This window comes from Salarias fasciatus, chromosome 23, assembly GCF_902148845.1.
Source record: "Salarias fasciatus chromosome 23, fSalaFa1.1, whole genome shotgun sequence".
Lineage (NCBI taxonomy): Eukaryota > Metazoa > Chordata > Actinopteri > Blenniiformes > Blenniidae > Salarias > Salarias fasciatus.
In genome coordinates, this window is record NC_043766.1 from 34,157,592 (window position 1) to 34,170,734 (window position 13,143).

The 13,143-nt window shown below is 45.3% G+C and overlaps 1 long non-coding RNA gene across 1 annotated transcript; it reads right to left on the bottom strand.

Moving 5' to 3' along the window:
- Positions 1-353: 353 nt before the first annotated feature.
- LOC115382254 (uncharacterized) lies at positions 354-1,046 on the bottom strand. Its single transcript, XR_003930514.1, has 4 exons — positions 1,017-1,046; positions 749-913; positions 557-655; positions 354-457 (listed from the first exon to the last, which is right to left on the bottom strand). It is a non-coding gene; the product is annotated as an uncharacterized LOC115382254 (long non-coding RNA).
- Between the last annotated feature and the right edge of the window lie 12,097 nt (positions 1,047-13,143).

Sequence of the window (13,143 nt, forward strand, 5' to 3'; positions counted from 1 at the left end):
TGTCTAATTAGTTGACCTGATTGATGTCCCCTTCTCCTCCTCCCCCAGTGTCGGTGTGTCAGATTATTTAAGCAGATGCCTGTGGACAACCTGGAGTGAATCTGATGAAGCAACTGCGCCTTGTTCTCCGGCTTTAAAACTTCTTGAATAAAATCTGTCTGTGCTGACACTCTAGTGGATGCTGGAAGCCGTTTAAATTTTCACCGTCACATTTCTATAAGTTTAAAAAAGGCTTCATGATTCATTTTTTATCCAATCAAGATTTGAATCATCATTTATATTGACTTCTTTTTTGTCTCACGGTACATTGTTCCGTTCTTAGACATTAGTGGCCTTACATTGTAGGATTGAGGGTGACAGCTTCTTTGCAGTGGCCATTTCTGGAGGTCTAGGTAAAGTAGATGCTCCCGACGTCTCATCTTCACTATCCGCATCATCTTGAATGTGACACCTCTTCCTGCATTAGAAAATAAATAGGAGAGATAGAATTGTGCAAGGCTGTAACTTGACTCACTTCATCTTTTCCCATTGTGACTCCATTGTTCCTTCAACTTACATTGTTCTCCGTTTGTGTCTCTGTGGCTGGTTTCTGAATCAGTCAAATCCGTGAATCTTTCAGGCTCTGGCAGTTTGACCCTCGCTTCCTCATAAGTAGCTGTGAATTGAGTGAACATAAAAAAAAAATTAGATGCAAAGTACAGAGTGCAAATTATGACTTACTCCATACCTTTGCCTAATAAACGCGTACTTTGTACGGAATCCAACGTGTTCCAGGTTGTTCCTGTGATCTTACTGCTTTTACAACATCATCCCATTTGTATGGTGGCCACAGACAGGTGTTTTTTTTAAACCAATTTGCTGGAACAACTTCCACTTCATTTGTGGAAGCTAATATGACAATGTGAAACATTTCCTTAAAACAAAAAGAACATAAATAAGTTAATAATTTCATTAAAAAGTTATATTTCAACATAAAACATTCAATTTGTAGAATACTGCATTGTTATTGTACTTACCACATTGATGTAAAGGAGTCAGTGAAAACCTAAGGATATGAAAGACTACATTGAAAACTAACAATAAAACAAATAAGGAACTCTTACAAACAAAACATTTTATTTAACTATGTAGAAAGGAAGACTAAAAACCAAGTGCATTACTCAATGCCAATGTTGGAGAATCAACCGGAAGTTCCGGCCGAAACTCCGAAAATAATCGGTTTCCAAACGTTTGCTCTGAAAATTCAAACTCTCCACGGAACAAATGCCTGAATTAGACCACGTAAATAGGAAAAGTTTGGAGCAGTTTAATCGAAAAATCTAGCCGGCCGCTATTAAATGAATGGGATTAGCAACATGAGCTAACACCTTGACGCCACACCCCCACCCCCAAAAACGGGCTTTACAGGGACCTTTCAATACTCATGTGTGTCATCTCAGCTTACTCCTGAAAGAGTTTGATCAAGCCTATTTAAAGATAAGTTGGTGTTTTCCTCTAAAATTGCCAATGGAAAGTGCTAGCATTATGTCAGCTAACAGCTAACCACAAAAACGCAATTTGATTCATCTTCAAACGTGTGCTACTAGACATATATATATTGTAGTGTGATTTTTATTTTTATTTTTTTAATGTCACTGTGCAATTACCCACCAAATAGTCGGACACGCAGAGCTGACCACCGAGCAGTTCCTCCAGCGAAAGACGAATACAGCCCAGTCCGCCGAGAAGCAGTTTTCCCAGCAGGGGTAATGAGTTTGGTTGTCAGCTATAATTAAAAAGACATTGAGCTCCAGAACAAATAATTGTGCAGCGTTGTGTAGAAGAGCTTTCAGATTTATTTATCAGTGGAGCGTATTTTCATTTTTAGATATTTTTGTCCTGATATCCTTTAATTTTACAATCCGAGCCTTCTGACTGGAAGAGGCTTTTAGAATTTAAAACCCTTTGAGCTGGAAAAATTAACTAGTTTGCTAGCAAAAATTCACTTAATTGTACCAATTTTCAGAGCAGAGCCCAGTTGAAATGACCTCTGAATACAGATCATGTCTCCACACGTTTTCTGATCATTTCGTTCTTTATACTTGTCACTGTTTAGTCCTGTGAATATTTAACTTTATTCTCTTATAGATATTTGAACCCTTTTATCTGGTGGAATAGTTTTAGAGTCACCACTAGAGGGCAGTGTTTGCCTTATTCGTTCACTTCTTTCTGTCATGATTCACATTTTAAAGCCTTTGTGTTGGAATAAGGAGCCGGAATGTTTATTGAGCTGTACTCCCTGCGGTGTTCATCTGGAGCGATTGTCCCCCCCCCCCCCCCATCTGGAGCCGGAGCTCATCTCCATCCTGCAGCGCTCCCCACCGGCCCAGAGCTCACCTGACACAACGCTCCCCTTCTTCCCCGAGCAATCACAGGCTCCTGTCGCATCACTCCCCCAGGATTACAGTCAGGGCGGCACCAATCCAAGTCGGCCCTGGCCAACTCGGCACCGGCCCCGGGATTCAGTCAAGTCGACGTCTAGCCAAGTTGGCCTCGCAGGGGGGGCTCTCAAGTGGCCGAGTTGGTCGGTGCCGACTTGGATTGGACCTGACTGTATCCCACTCCCACAGCAGCACAATGCACTTCCTAAACGCTGAAAGGAAATTGCACCTGGACGGGAGCTGAAAGAGGTGGTGTTGCAGACCAGGAGGTGGAAGAGAGGCGGGGGACTCACTTAATGGGGGGGAAGCTGGTGACTGGGCGTAGTCTTGCAGGGGCCATCAGTCATCTAAAAAGCGACGCTGAGGCTGCTCTTGTGTCTCTGAGCTCGGCATCACCCTCGGCCGACCTCAGGACGACGAACCGCCTCCATCCCAAGGCTTCCTGAAGAATCCTCTCCACATCGCAGCTTGTTTCAGGTCATTTAATCAAACTATCAAATCCTCAAACTCAAGACGCTCTTTTGCTTTAGAGCCTCGAACAGAGTACAACATACAAGATTGTCAAATATAAACCAACTACTTACTAAATACAAGATAGGGCATTAACATGCTGTTCAAACAATCAATGTAAATGCAAATATAAAGAAAAGACATTTATCCTATGTGAAAAGGAATAAAATGTGTAAGTAGGTCCATATGTTTTTGAATGCATGCAAGTATGTCATTATTTTAGTAGTTCCTTATGCTTTGTTTAGAAAGCTTGAGGTCATCTAAGATAAATGAAGTGATTTTCTAAAAAGAAATGGGTAGGAATAAAAAAAAGACTGGGTCTTCCTCCGCCTAGCTCCGCCTCGCTCCGCCCAGCTCCGCCCAGCTCCGCCCAGCTCCCGCTGTTATTGGGGGGAATGCACTGGACGCGGAAGCGCCACGCACGGAGTTTCTGATCGCCTCCAATCTTAACCACCTGACTGCCCGCACACAACAAGCAGGGGAGCACCGCGGCTCGCGCTCTGCAGCGTGCCCGCTCCGCTTCGTTCTATTTTTCACGTGAGTGCCGAGAGCGCGCTTGGCAATGCGCGCACTGAACCAGGGTCAGTGCACGCCATTGACATGTATGCGCAGGGGGTTGGTTGAACGGCGAAGGGATTTCTAATTCAATGAGTGAAATGTTCTTTTTTTAATCTGAAAAACACTGGCGTTTCTCGTTGCCTAGGTAACGCTGTCGGTGTATCTGCATAGGGTGGTGACAGAGAGAGAGCGAAACATCTATTTCCTGGTCCCGGTCATTATATTTTCTGAATTACACACATGATGTTCGTGGAATGAAATGATAATTTGTCTCGTTGAGCGTTTGATGGTTTGTTGCTCCGATTGTTTCCCTCCACTCGCTCAAGAGCACCCAGCTGCATGATGTCACATATGCCACCTGAAATTAGTTTGGCTTTTCCCACAGCCTTCACAAAGCGATCGGCGAAGCAAACTTCGGATTATTTTTTCAAATGAAACTGACACATATAGGTGAAATTTAGTTTTTACCACATATCCTGATGCCCCCTGCTGGTGATAATATCGAGTCAAAGCTGACAGGACAGTGGAGTTGAAGAGCTTTGTATAACAGTTGGTCCCATGATTCTAGCATTTTTCATTGTCAAAATAGAAGCTTTAAAATAAGCAGCAAAGTTCAAAGGTCAATATCTTTGAGCAGGAGCAAATTCAAACTTCAGGTCTGGCATAATCTTACTCCTCCGATCAAGCCCTTTACAATGATGTATCATACTTAGTCCGATGACACAGTTTTAATTTCCCCTCCTCTGGACACAGGCCTGTTTGACATGTATGTTTCAGGGACACATGTGAGGCTCAACAGGATGAAATGTGATTAAATTGAATTTATCTTAAATATAGTGGCCAAATTATTCATTGAGAACTTTGTGTGAACTTACTGGAACTCTTAACCCAAAATCTTCATCAGCTGATCCTCCAGACTGCTCACCAAATCTCTGAGAGTGTAAAGATCACATACTGTGACCCCCCCATCCCCACCCCCAGTGCCATCAGCTGATAAAGTTGCTTCCATTCAAGTTAAGAAGCTGATTTTATTTAAGATGTTTGTTTTCCCTCAGAATCACCTCTGTGGTGGTTTGACTCCACTAGTCCTTTCTGTTGTCCGTACAGGGCGCCGCAGTGTCCAGTTAAAAGAATCAATGAAGCACCATCAGTTGGTCAGATTTGCTCCAAATGAGCTGAGATTAGCGGAATGTCTTCACACCTCTGCCAGAAAGTCATATGCAGAATTTTGAAGCCCCGCCTCCTTCCTGAAGCTACTTCCTGTTTGGTAGGAGCTTATGAAAAAAATACAATTTTATAACTCCCAGAGGCCACGCAGTTCAGGTTTCAGGTGTGTATCTGCTGTAGAGGTCAAATCAGAGCAATAGAGCAACAGAGGTCAAAGGTCATAACAGGCTTCATGTCTCAGCGAGGCCTCAGAGGGTTTAACGACCTTGTGGGGCACCTCGAAAGGACTGTCTGACAACAATCCAGCTCTAACAGCATGAAGAAAGACAGAAACAGGCCTTGGGGGTCAAGTAATTTCAGTAGACTCAGGCCTGGTCTGCCTCTTTGTGGCTGCCAAGAAGGACGAGAGCCATGTCCCTACGGTACACAATCGAAACTGCCCATTGTCATGATGCAAAACCTGAAGCACAAGCACTTGCAAGAAAACTCTAAGCTTAGCAGGATTATTCCGTGTTGAGGTCTTTTGGTCGCTTGTTTTCAAAATGGTATCATTTTTGTAGGATGTTTTTCCTCCTCGGTGTCTTCACTCTGCAGATTAATGGACAACACCTACACTAAGAAGCAGCTGCTCAGGATGGAGCAAAATGTCCTCCTTGGGCTCAAATTCAAATATGTCACTCTGCTCTACTGAGTTTCTTTGTCTTTGGCATCGTAACTCGCTGCAGTGCAATGGTAGAAATCTAGTCCCCCCCCCCCCCCTTTAAAAGGTGCGACTGGCATAAAGTTGCCATCGCAGCTTGATTTTTCTTTTTCGGCCACAAGTGTTGATGATGGCACACTTTTTGTCAGAGTTGTCCCTCCTTGAGGCCCAATGTGATCGTCGCTTGCCGCTTGACGTGGCTGCAGACTCTCTGCACTTGGCCCGCATTGTGCTCCAGGAGCCTTGAACACCGGAGGAGGAGGCTGCCTGGAGTCTGGCCTCCATTTTCCTTTTTTTTTTGTTTTTTTTTTTTTTTGTGGATGCAATATTTAACATTTATTGGAAAAAAAAGAAAAAAAAGGAACACACTGAAAATAAATAAATACAAAACCAAAAGACTGGCCAAAATTAATACTTAATGAGGTGCAAAAGTTTACAATACATGTGGAAAATAAAGGGGTGAAAAAAAAAAAAAGAAAAAGAATCCACAATCCCAGACATTGTTCACCCTCCCCTGCTCCTCCCGTTGGCCCTTATCACCACCTGGAGGATCAAATTTCAGGAAGCCTGATGCCCCATGGTGACAGCTCACTCCTCACCAGTCCTCTTGGCCTGCCTTACTTTTTAGGTGCATCAGTGGTGTGTGTGCTCTGCCATGTTGGACCTGCTGAAGAGCCGTACAGCTTGTCGTCAGGTGTGCGTGGAAGCTTTGGCCGAGACATGAATGCCAAAACCGACTCAGGGCTCATGACTTTCTTAGTGGATGTCGCTGTTATGGCAATTTTATTTAATAAAGGTGAGTTCGTTTTGGTATCTTTTATTATGCTGTACAGCAGGAGAAGTCACGCAGTCAACAGAGTAACAGAGTGAGTTCTGCCCTCGCAGGGGCGTGCAAGCCTCTAATAACTATCTGCTGCGTTCACTCCCAGGGGCCTTGACTGCACCCAGCCATAGGCTGGACACAGGAAGACTCCCACGAGTCCCGCAGCTGCTACGCTAAGATTATCAGGAAAAGTAAATTCTAGACAAAGCATTCGCGGTTCCCCACACATCTGAGTGTGTGAGAGCTACGGGTATTTATAAATAAATCTAAGCACTGCAAAACAGTTAAGCATGCACTCAATAGAAATTTCCACCACATATTCCCCCCTTTTGATTAAATCAATCACGTTTTAATCAACCTTATGGGAAATTTCACCTGATCACCTGATCACTCAACTTCAAATCATCAAACCATCAGGATCAGCGGAGATGTGTGTGAAAAAGGAATCAGAAGGTTCAACAGAAGGAAACGAAGAATACTGAGCCAAAGTAGCCATGTTAGCCATATCAAACAATGAATCATGAGAATAATGCTGCAGGAAAATGAAGACAACACAGATAAGGAAAAAGCAAGCATGCCAGCAATCTCAGTAAGCCAAGCTCGCCAGCCATCCCCAGAAGTCCAATCCGGACAAGGGGACGCCCGTGTCCTGAGAGTGCAATTTAACAAGCAGGGAAAACAGCTGAGTTTTCTACGTTAGTCATGTTATCTGAGATGTCAGGAACCCAGGAGCAGTGCTGATCACCTATGAGAGGGCAAACCCCCCTTTCTTTTCAAGAAGGAGGTCCAGGGCCACTCTGTTCAGCAGGCCCAGGACACACAGCCTTCTGCTCCTCCATGAGGAGGTCAAATCCATCAGTAACAAGACTAGTGAGGTTCTCATGCTGGTTATGAATGGTGCCATGCTAAGGGAAGACACCTCCTTAGAATGCTGCTGAAAAGGAGAGGGAAAGGGTAAGGGTAAGACTAAGGCTAAGGGTAAGGGTTAGAGTGAGAACCAAGGACCAACAGAGCAGCTCCACAAAGTCCACCATCAGGTGGTCACAGGGTACTCGGGTGGCTGTGAGCAGCATTCCCCATGGCGTTCTCCTCGCCTTGCCTTGTGAGCTGCCCACACCAAACACTCTATAGTGCTGTTCTGCCACCACTGAGAACCTCCCAGAAAACCACAATGATGTGACCTGTTGGGAATGATAAGACCTGATGTACCATTCCCCCCTCAGAACCACCATGTACACCAAGAATATATCACATCAGAATAGGTTAGTCTGTTAATCGAAGCTCCGAGCGAGAAAAAAAACTGTCCTCATTCCCCAGAAAGTTGGTGAGAGTGTAAAGGAGGGGCTGAGCAGTCTGAAGAGACAGCTCAATGAAAACAACCTCAAACACAAGCTGCATGTTATCAGCATGTCCTTCAACGCCGTCCATTCCCCCGGCGTGAATCCCAAACAACCTGAGCCTGGCGGTCAAAACAGCGCATCGTGAAGCAAGCTGCTAATATAAAAGGAACATTATCATTTTACCAGAACTATCAGAACCATAACATCACAGTTTGTTCAATATCAGAAACAACGAAATGACAGGTCAAGACAGAAAAGTGAAGAAAGACTGCAGGGCCCGGGACGCTTCCAGTGCATCTGGAGTCCAGGAAACCTGCAAACATGCAGTCAGAGACCTAATGGGAGCAATAACATCAAAATCATTTGGAATAAACTGTCGACAGCAGGAATACATTCCCAGGAAAGAGACAACCTGCTTCCTGGTGAGCAGATTTGGTGTGAAATCAGGTGTATCATATGGACCGTCCGTCTCAACTAAACACCTTCAGCAGTTATTCACGCCATAACACATCCAATACCTGTAACCACTGTCATCATCCAGGACGTGTTAATGTGACACTTGGCCTCAGTGTTACTCAGCAAGGTTTAGCTGAGGTTATTAAGCTACATAATCTATGTTCAGTCCACAAATATTCCAGCTAAAACAGATGGAGGTGGAAGTTCCATCTGTGTCAGTGGATCTTGAAACTGACATTTGATTGAGGGTTCTTGTAGCCAATCATAAACAAACCTTCACTTAAAGGTCTAATACACGATTTTCTCGAAAAGACGAAGCCCCAAGTCTGTTACTCACTTTTTGAACAACGCCATGCGCCAGACCATCCGCCCGGCTCTCCTGCTTCTCCCAGGAAACGCGGAAGTGTACGAGCGCGATCTCCTCTTCTCCGGCGTGCACGGCTCTGTTTACAGTTTCTGCGATCCGCCTCACTCATAAATAAAGCTTTTTTCCCGAAACAGTTACAGTTTCATTATGTCAGACTCGCCATCGGTCAGTACTAGCTCAGAAGCTCACGGCTACATAAACACTCTGAATGCGCAAAAGGGAGAAGCTGATTGGGCGCAAGTACGTAGAACCGCCTTACGAAAGCAGCTCGTCAGAATGATTGACAAAAGGACCCACCAATTATTTAGGTGATCCACCCAGAAATCAAAATCGTGTATTATACCTTTAAATAAGTTCTCTTGTGTGTTTAGCATTGGTATATTTTCTCCATAATACGTACAGATAAACATAAAGTTCACAATATTAAAGCAAAACATCTTAAATAATTTCACTAAGACGATGAGCCTCACAGCCCGTGGTCAGAGCCACAGTGCTGTGGGGGGAGAAGTGACCCATAAGGGAGGCAGCCTGCTGCCTCTCCTTTCTCCCTTTATCAGGATTGATCAGTTCTGTTGACCCACTAATATTTCTCCCTTGAGAGTGACGAGACACAATCATCACCATTTGAAAGTTGATAAAATAACTTTGGGAATTCCAAATATCCTCTCTTTTTCTCTGTCTGTGTGGTTTTGTAAGTGTCCGTGTGTGTGTGTGTGTGTGTGTGTGTGTGTGTGTGTGTGTGTGTGTGTGCGCGTGTGTGTGTGTGTGTGTGTTCATGCTCTGACCTCGGCGATCAGCCAGCAGTCAACATGTCGTCATCACGTCGGAAGTTTCCACGTTCGTAATCAAAACCCCACCGCCTCCACAACCTCCTCAACCGCCAGCCGCCCCGCCTCCAGCCTCTGGAGCAGCTCCCTCCATTATTGTGTCCACTGCTTCCACAGCCACAACAGTTTCTCCTTTTCTCCTGCATTAAAAAAAAGTCTCAGCAGAAAGAGAAGAACAGAATCACCACATGTCCTCACAGGCTCAGAAAAAAACAATTTCTCCCTAAATCTGTGTCAATCTGAGTCCCTCTAGTTGTGTGTGTGTGTGTCTGTACTTCCCGCTGCTGTGAAGCTGCTCCCCTCAGGTCAGTGCGGTGCGGCTGGCAATGGAGGATCGGGATTGTGGATCGGAGCGATGGGGGTACCTGCAGGAATTTTCTAACAAAACAAACAAATGCTTCCCAGACAAAAAACAAAACAAAAACACATTAGTATATTATTTTGTACTAAACTATCTGATCGGTGCATGTTCAACCTCACATCATCAGCTCACTAGGCTGTGTGTGTGATGCTGTCTCTCAGGCCTCTGCAGTTGTTTCTTGTTCAGCTGTCCTCAGCTCCTCAGCTGATAAAGATGCAGCTACTGAATGAACTGTTTGTTTTACAGTTCGCTTTGGAGGGTCTGAAATAAAAAAAAAACCCTCTCAAGATTAAATTAATAAGGTTTTACATTCTGATCCTAACAAAGTGAACTTTTGTTCCGTTTGTTCTTGAAAACACAATTGCATATGTGGTTATTCGAGCATGCTCATTGGCATATCATGTCAATAGTACAAATTGCAGAACATGTACTTCAGCGGAGGTCTTACGATATGCTGAGAGAGATGGCGAATATTGGAGGGTTGGATCAGCAGTCGGCTGAAATCACGCGTTGTCGCACGAACCGTCCCAAATCATTCCATTGCCCATCGCGGGATTTGGCAAGGGAACTTTGGAAATATTTGTGAGAACCTGAAACATTCAACAAAGACATCTGGACAGTAGACAGACATACAGACGCTGCGCACTGAGTTCTGTCAAAAAAATGCTGATATAATCAAATCACTGTCAAAGTCCTGGAAAAAAAACATTGTTCATAGTCAACATCACGTCCTGTATGCACAGTGCATATAATATGCACTGGGGTTTGTCTGAAGTTTTAAATTTGCGGTTGATGTGAGCACCATCTCCAGTTTGATCATCGACTGTCAGTCAATCAGAGTCATCAGGCAAAGGAAGTTTAGACAATAAGAACATGTCGCATCTCAGTGGACATGGAAAGCTTTCTTCTATTACCAGGAGTCAACATCCAATTCACCGTCCCAGAATCAACCAAGTTTATAAAAATAACCTAAAATAAAAATCCCACAGGTTTCCGTGTTATCTTGAGCATGAGCATGGGAAACCTCAGATGTACATCAGTAATTGTGCATGAAATACGATTAATCAGTGTGTTGTTTTTTGTATTCTTTTCAAGCTCTGCTACTCTATACTGACCCTGTGCAAGCTGTGAATCAGTGCAAAGCGCTTCTTCATTGCGGTTAGCAGGTTGTGTGTTGTTTTGCGTACGTCACCCATGCCATCAGTGGTGATTTCATCTTCTCAGTCAGAATTTCCTCCGTCAGTCGGATGAGAATTCAGCGTGACCCAGTGTCTTGTGCTCCTCTGCCTGGTTCTCCACACCATCGTCCATGTCCACAGTTCTTATGTGGGCAGTTACGGACCCAGTGTCCAGTCTGTCCACCAGCTTCACCCTGGCGTCCTCCGTCCCCGTCAGGGTGGTTCTTGTAGCTTGAGCCCTGAGGAGAGTTGCTTTGGAAGAACCATGAATGATGTTGTGCTGTTGGCTCGGTTTTTACTTCCATCATTCATCCAGGAGGTGGTGCTTTCCGGCGCCGATGTGTTGGGAGTGTCTGACAGACCAGACCGCTCCTTCAGTAGGAAGCCGATGCAGAGGTGGAGTTCGACACGTCAGAGAGGGTGGGAGTAGAGTAGAGCAGAGGCCACGGTGGTTGGATGGATGTTTGAAGGGGAGGAGTCCAGTCACTTTCCTCACACATCCGACGTCCAGTACGAATCAACCTCGAAAGAGAGCAGATGGCACGGAGACACATGTATCTGTAGTAAAACCTTTTCATGTCCCTCATGATGTTTTCTCTCCCTGTTCTCTCCCTAAGCGGCTGTCCCTCTGCTTTCTATCTCTGCTTCCAGCTTCACTCATCCAAAGTGACTTCTCAATCTTCTTTTTATCCCCGGTTTTCCTGTTTCCCAGTGAACATTTTAGCAGAACCAGTCACTGTCTCATGCTCAAACTTCCCCCCTTTGGGGAACCCAAACCATTCACTCAATTCTCTCACACGTCCCACACACTCGGGCCCATACTTTCCTGACATGTCATTACATATTGGGGTGTCTGGAGGACTCTCCACTAGGAGACCAGGTACAGGGGACAAATGACCCCTTTCCGGTCTCCTAGTGGTCAACAGATCTGTTATCCATTTTCAATTGGACGTCTCCAACGGCCTTTTCGCCTCTACGGTCCCAGCCCAGACCCGAGGGTGCAAAAGTGCTAAAAAAAACCCTCTCCAATCTCTCTCCCACTCCAAACACTAACACTCTGGGAGGATTGAAGTTTTATGCTGTTATTATAGTGACCGGCACTACATCAGTCACTCGCCCTCCAACCAGTCCAATATGGAAAGAACTCACCGGGTGCTTGTAGGAGTTCCCCCGAAAAGGAGGGAAACCAGTTCGTGGATCCTGGCGGTGGTCCGGACGGTAGGCTCAGACCCAGTCCCCATAGAGTCCGTCAATGGCGGCGGGGCTGCAGCAATTTGTCCGCAGGATGGCCAATCACCAGGTCTCTGTCCTCCGCCGGATTCCACTCGTAGGATCCTGTTCGTGACGCCAACTGTTATGGCAATTTTATTTAATAAAGGGCTTCCCCCGGTGAGTTCGTTTTGGTATCTTTTATTATGCTGTACAGCAGGAGAAGTCACGCAGTCAACAGAGTAACAGAGTGAGTTCTGCCCTCGCAGGGGCGTGCAAGCCTCTAATAACTATCTGCTGCGTTCACTCCCAGGGGCCTTGACTGCACCCAGCCATAGGCTGGACACAGGAAGACTCCCACGAGTGCCCGCAGCTGCTACGCTAAGATTATCAGGAAAAGTAAATTCTAGACAAAGCATTCGCGGTTCCCCACACATCTGAGTGTGTGAGAGCTACGGGTATTTATAAATAAATCTAAGCACTGCAAAACAGTTAAGCATGCACTCAATAGAAATTTCCACCACATCGCCTTGGCACGAGTTTTCATGAGGAGATCCTCATACGGAGTGCACAACCCCGACTCCTGAGATATTCCCCCACATGCCGAGTCAGGGCTCTGATGGAAGGAGTCGGAGGTGCCCGGGGGACTGCCAAGAAGAGATGTACTGGAGATGTTGTGCGATAGAGTAGTCTTTTGCTCTGATCTGGCAGCGGTCTTTGGGGTGACCAATACTCCAGTTCTTGATGAGCCATTCCAGAGACCGATTTTTACTTGTGCCACGTTGGTCATGATACCGAGGTAGTCCGTGGTGAGCAGAGTCTCTCCAGTCAGTTCCCCAGGCTGCGGCTGCAGAATTTCATCTCCACTGTGCTCCATCTCCAGCAAATCCTGCTCTCCAGTCTCGTCTGGCCAAGAGCCTGGCCTCCATTTTCCATTGTGGCAGGTATTCTGTTGAATTCATTGCCTGCACTCACTCGTCATATTAAGCCACAGAATGACCAAGTTTTCCGTTTCTCTTTTCAAAGTTAATGTATACACTGAACATCCTCACAGATGAAAAGATTTTCTAGTCGAGTATTTTGAAATTGTGTGGACTCAGTCACCTGTCAATTTAATCTGTCTTTATTTTTCAGAGACACTGTGATTAAAAATATCATGTGCTGCGGCCAAAGCCCACATCGGAGGGACCTCTGCTTCCTTCAGAAAATACTCCTCACCCGTTACGA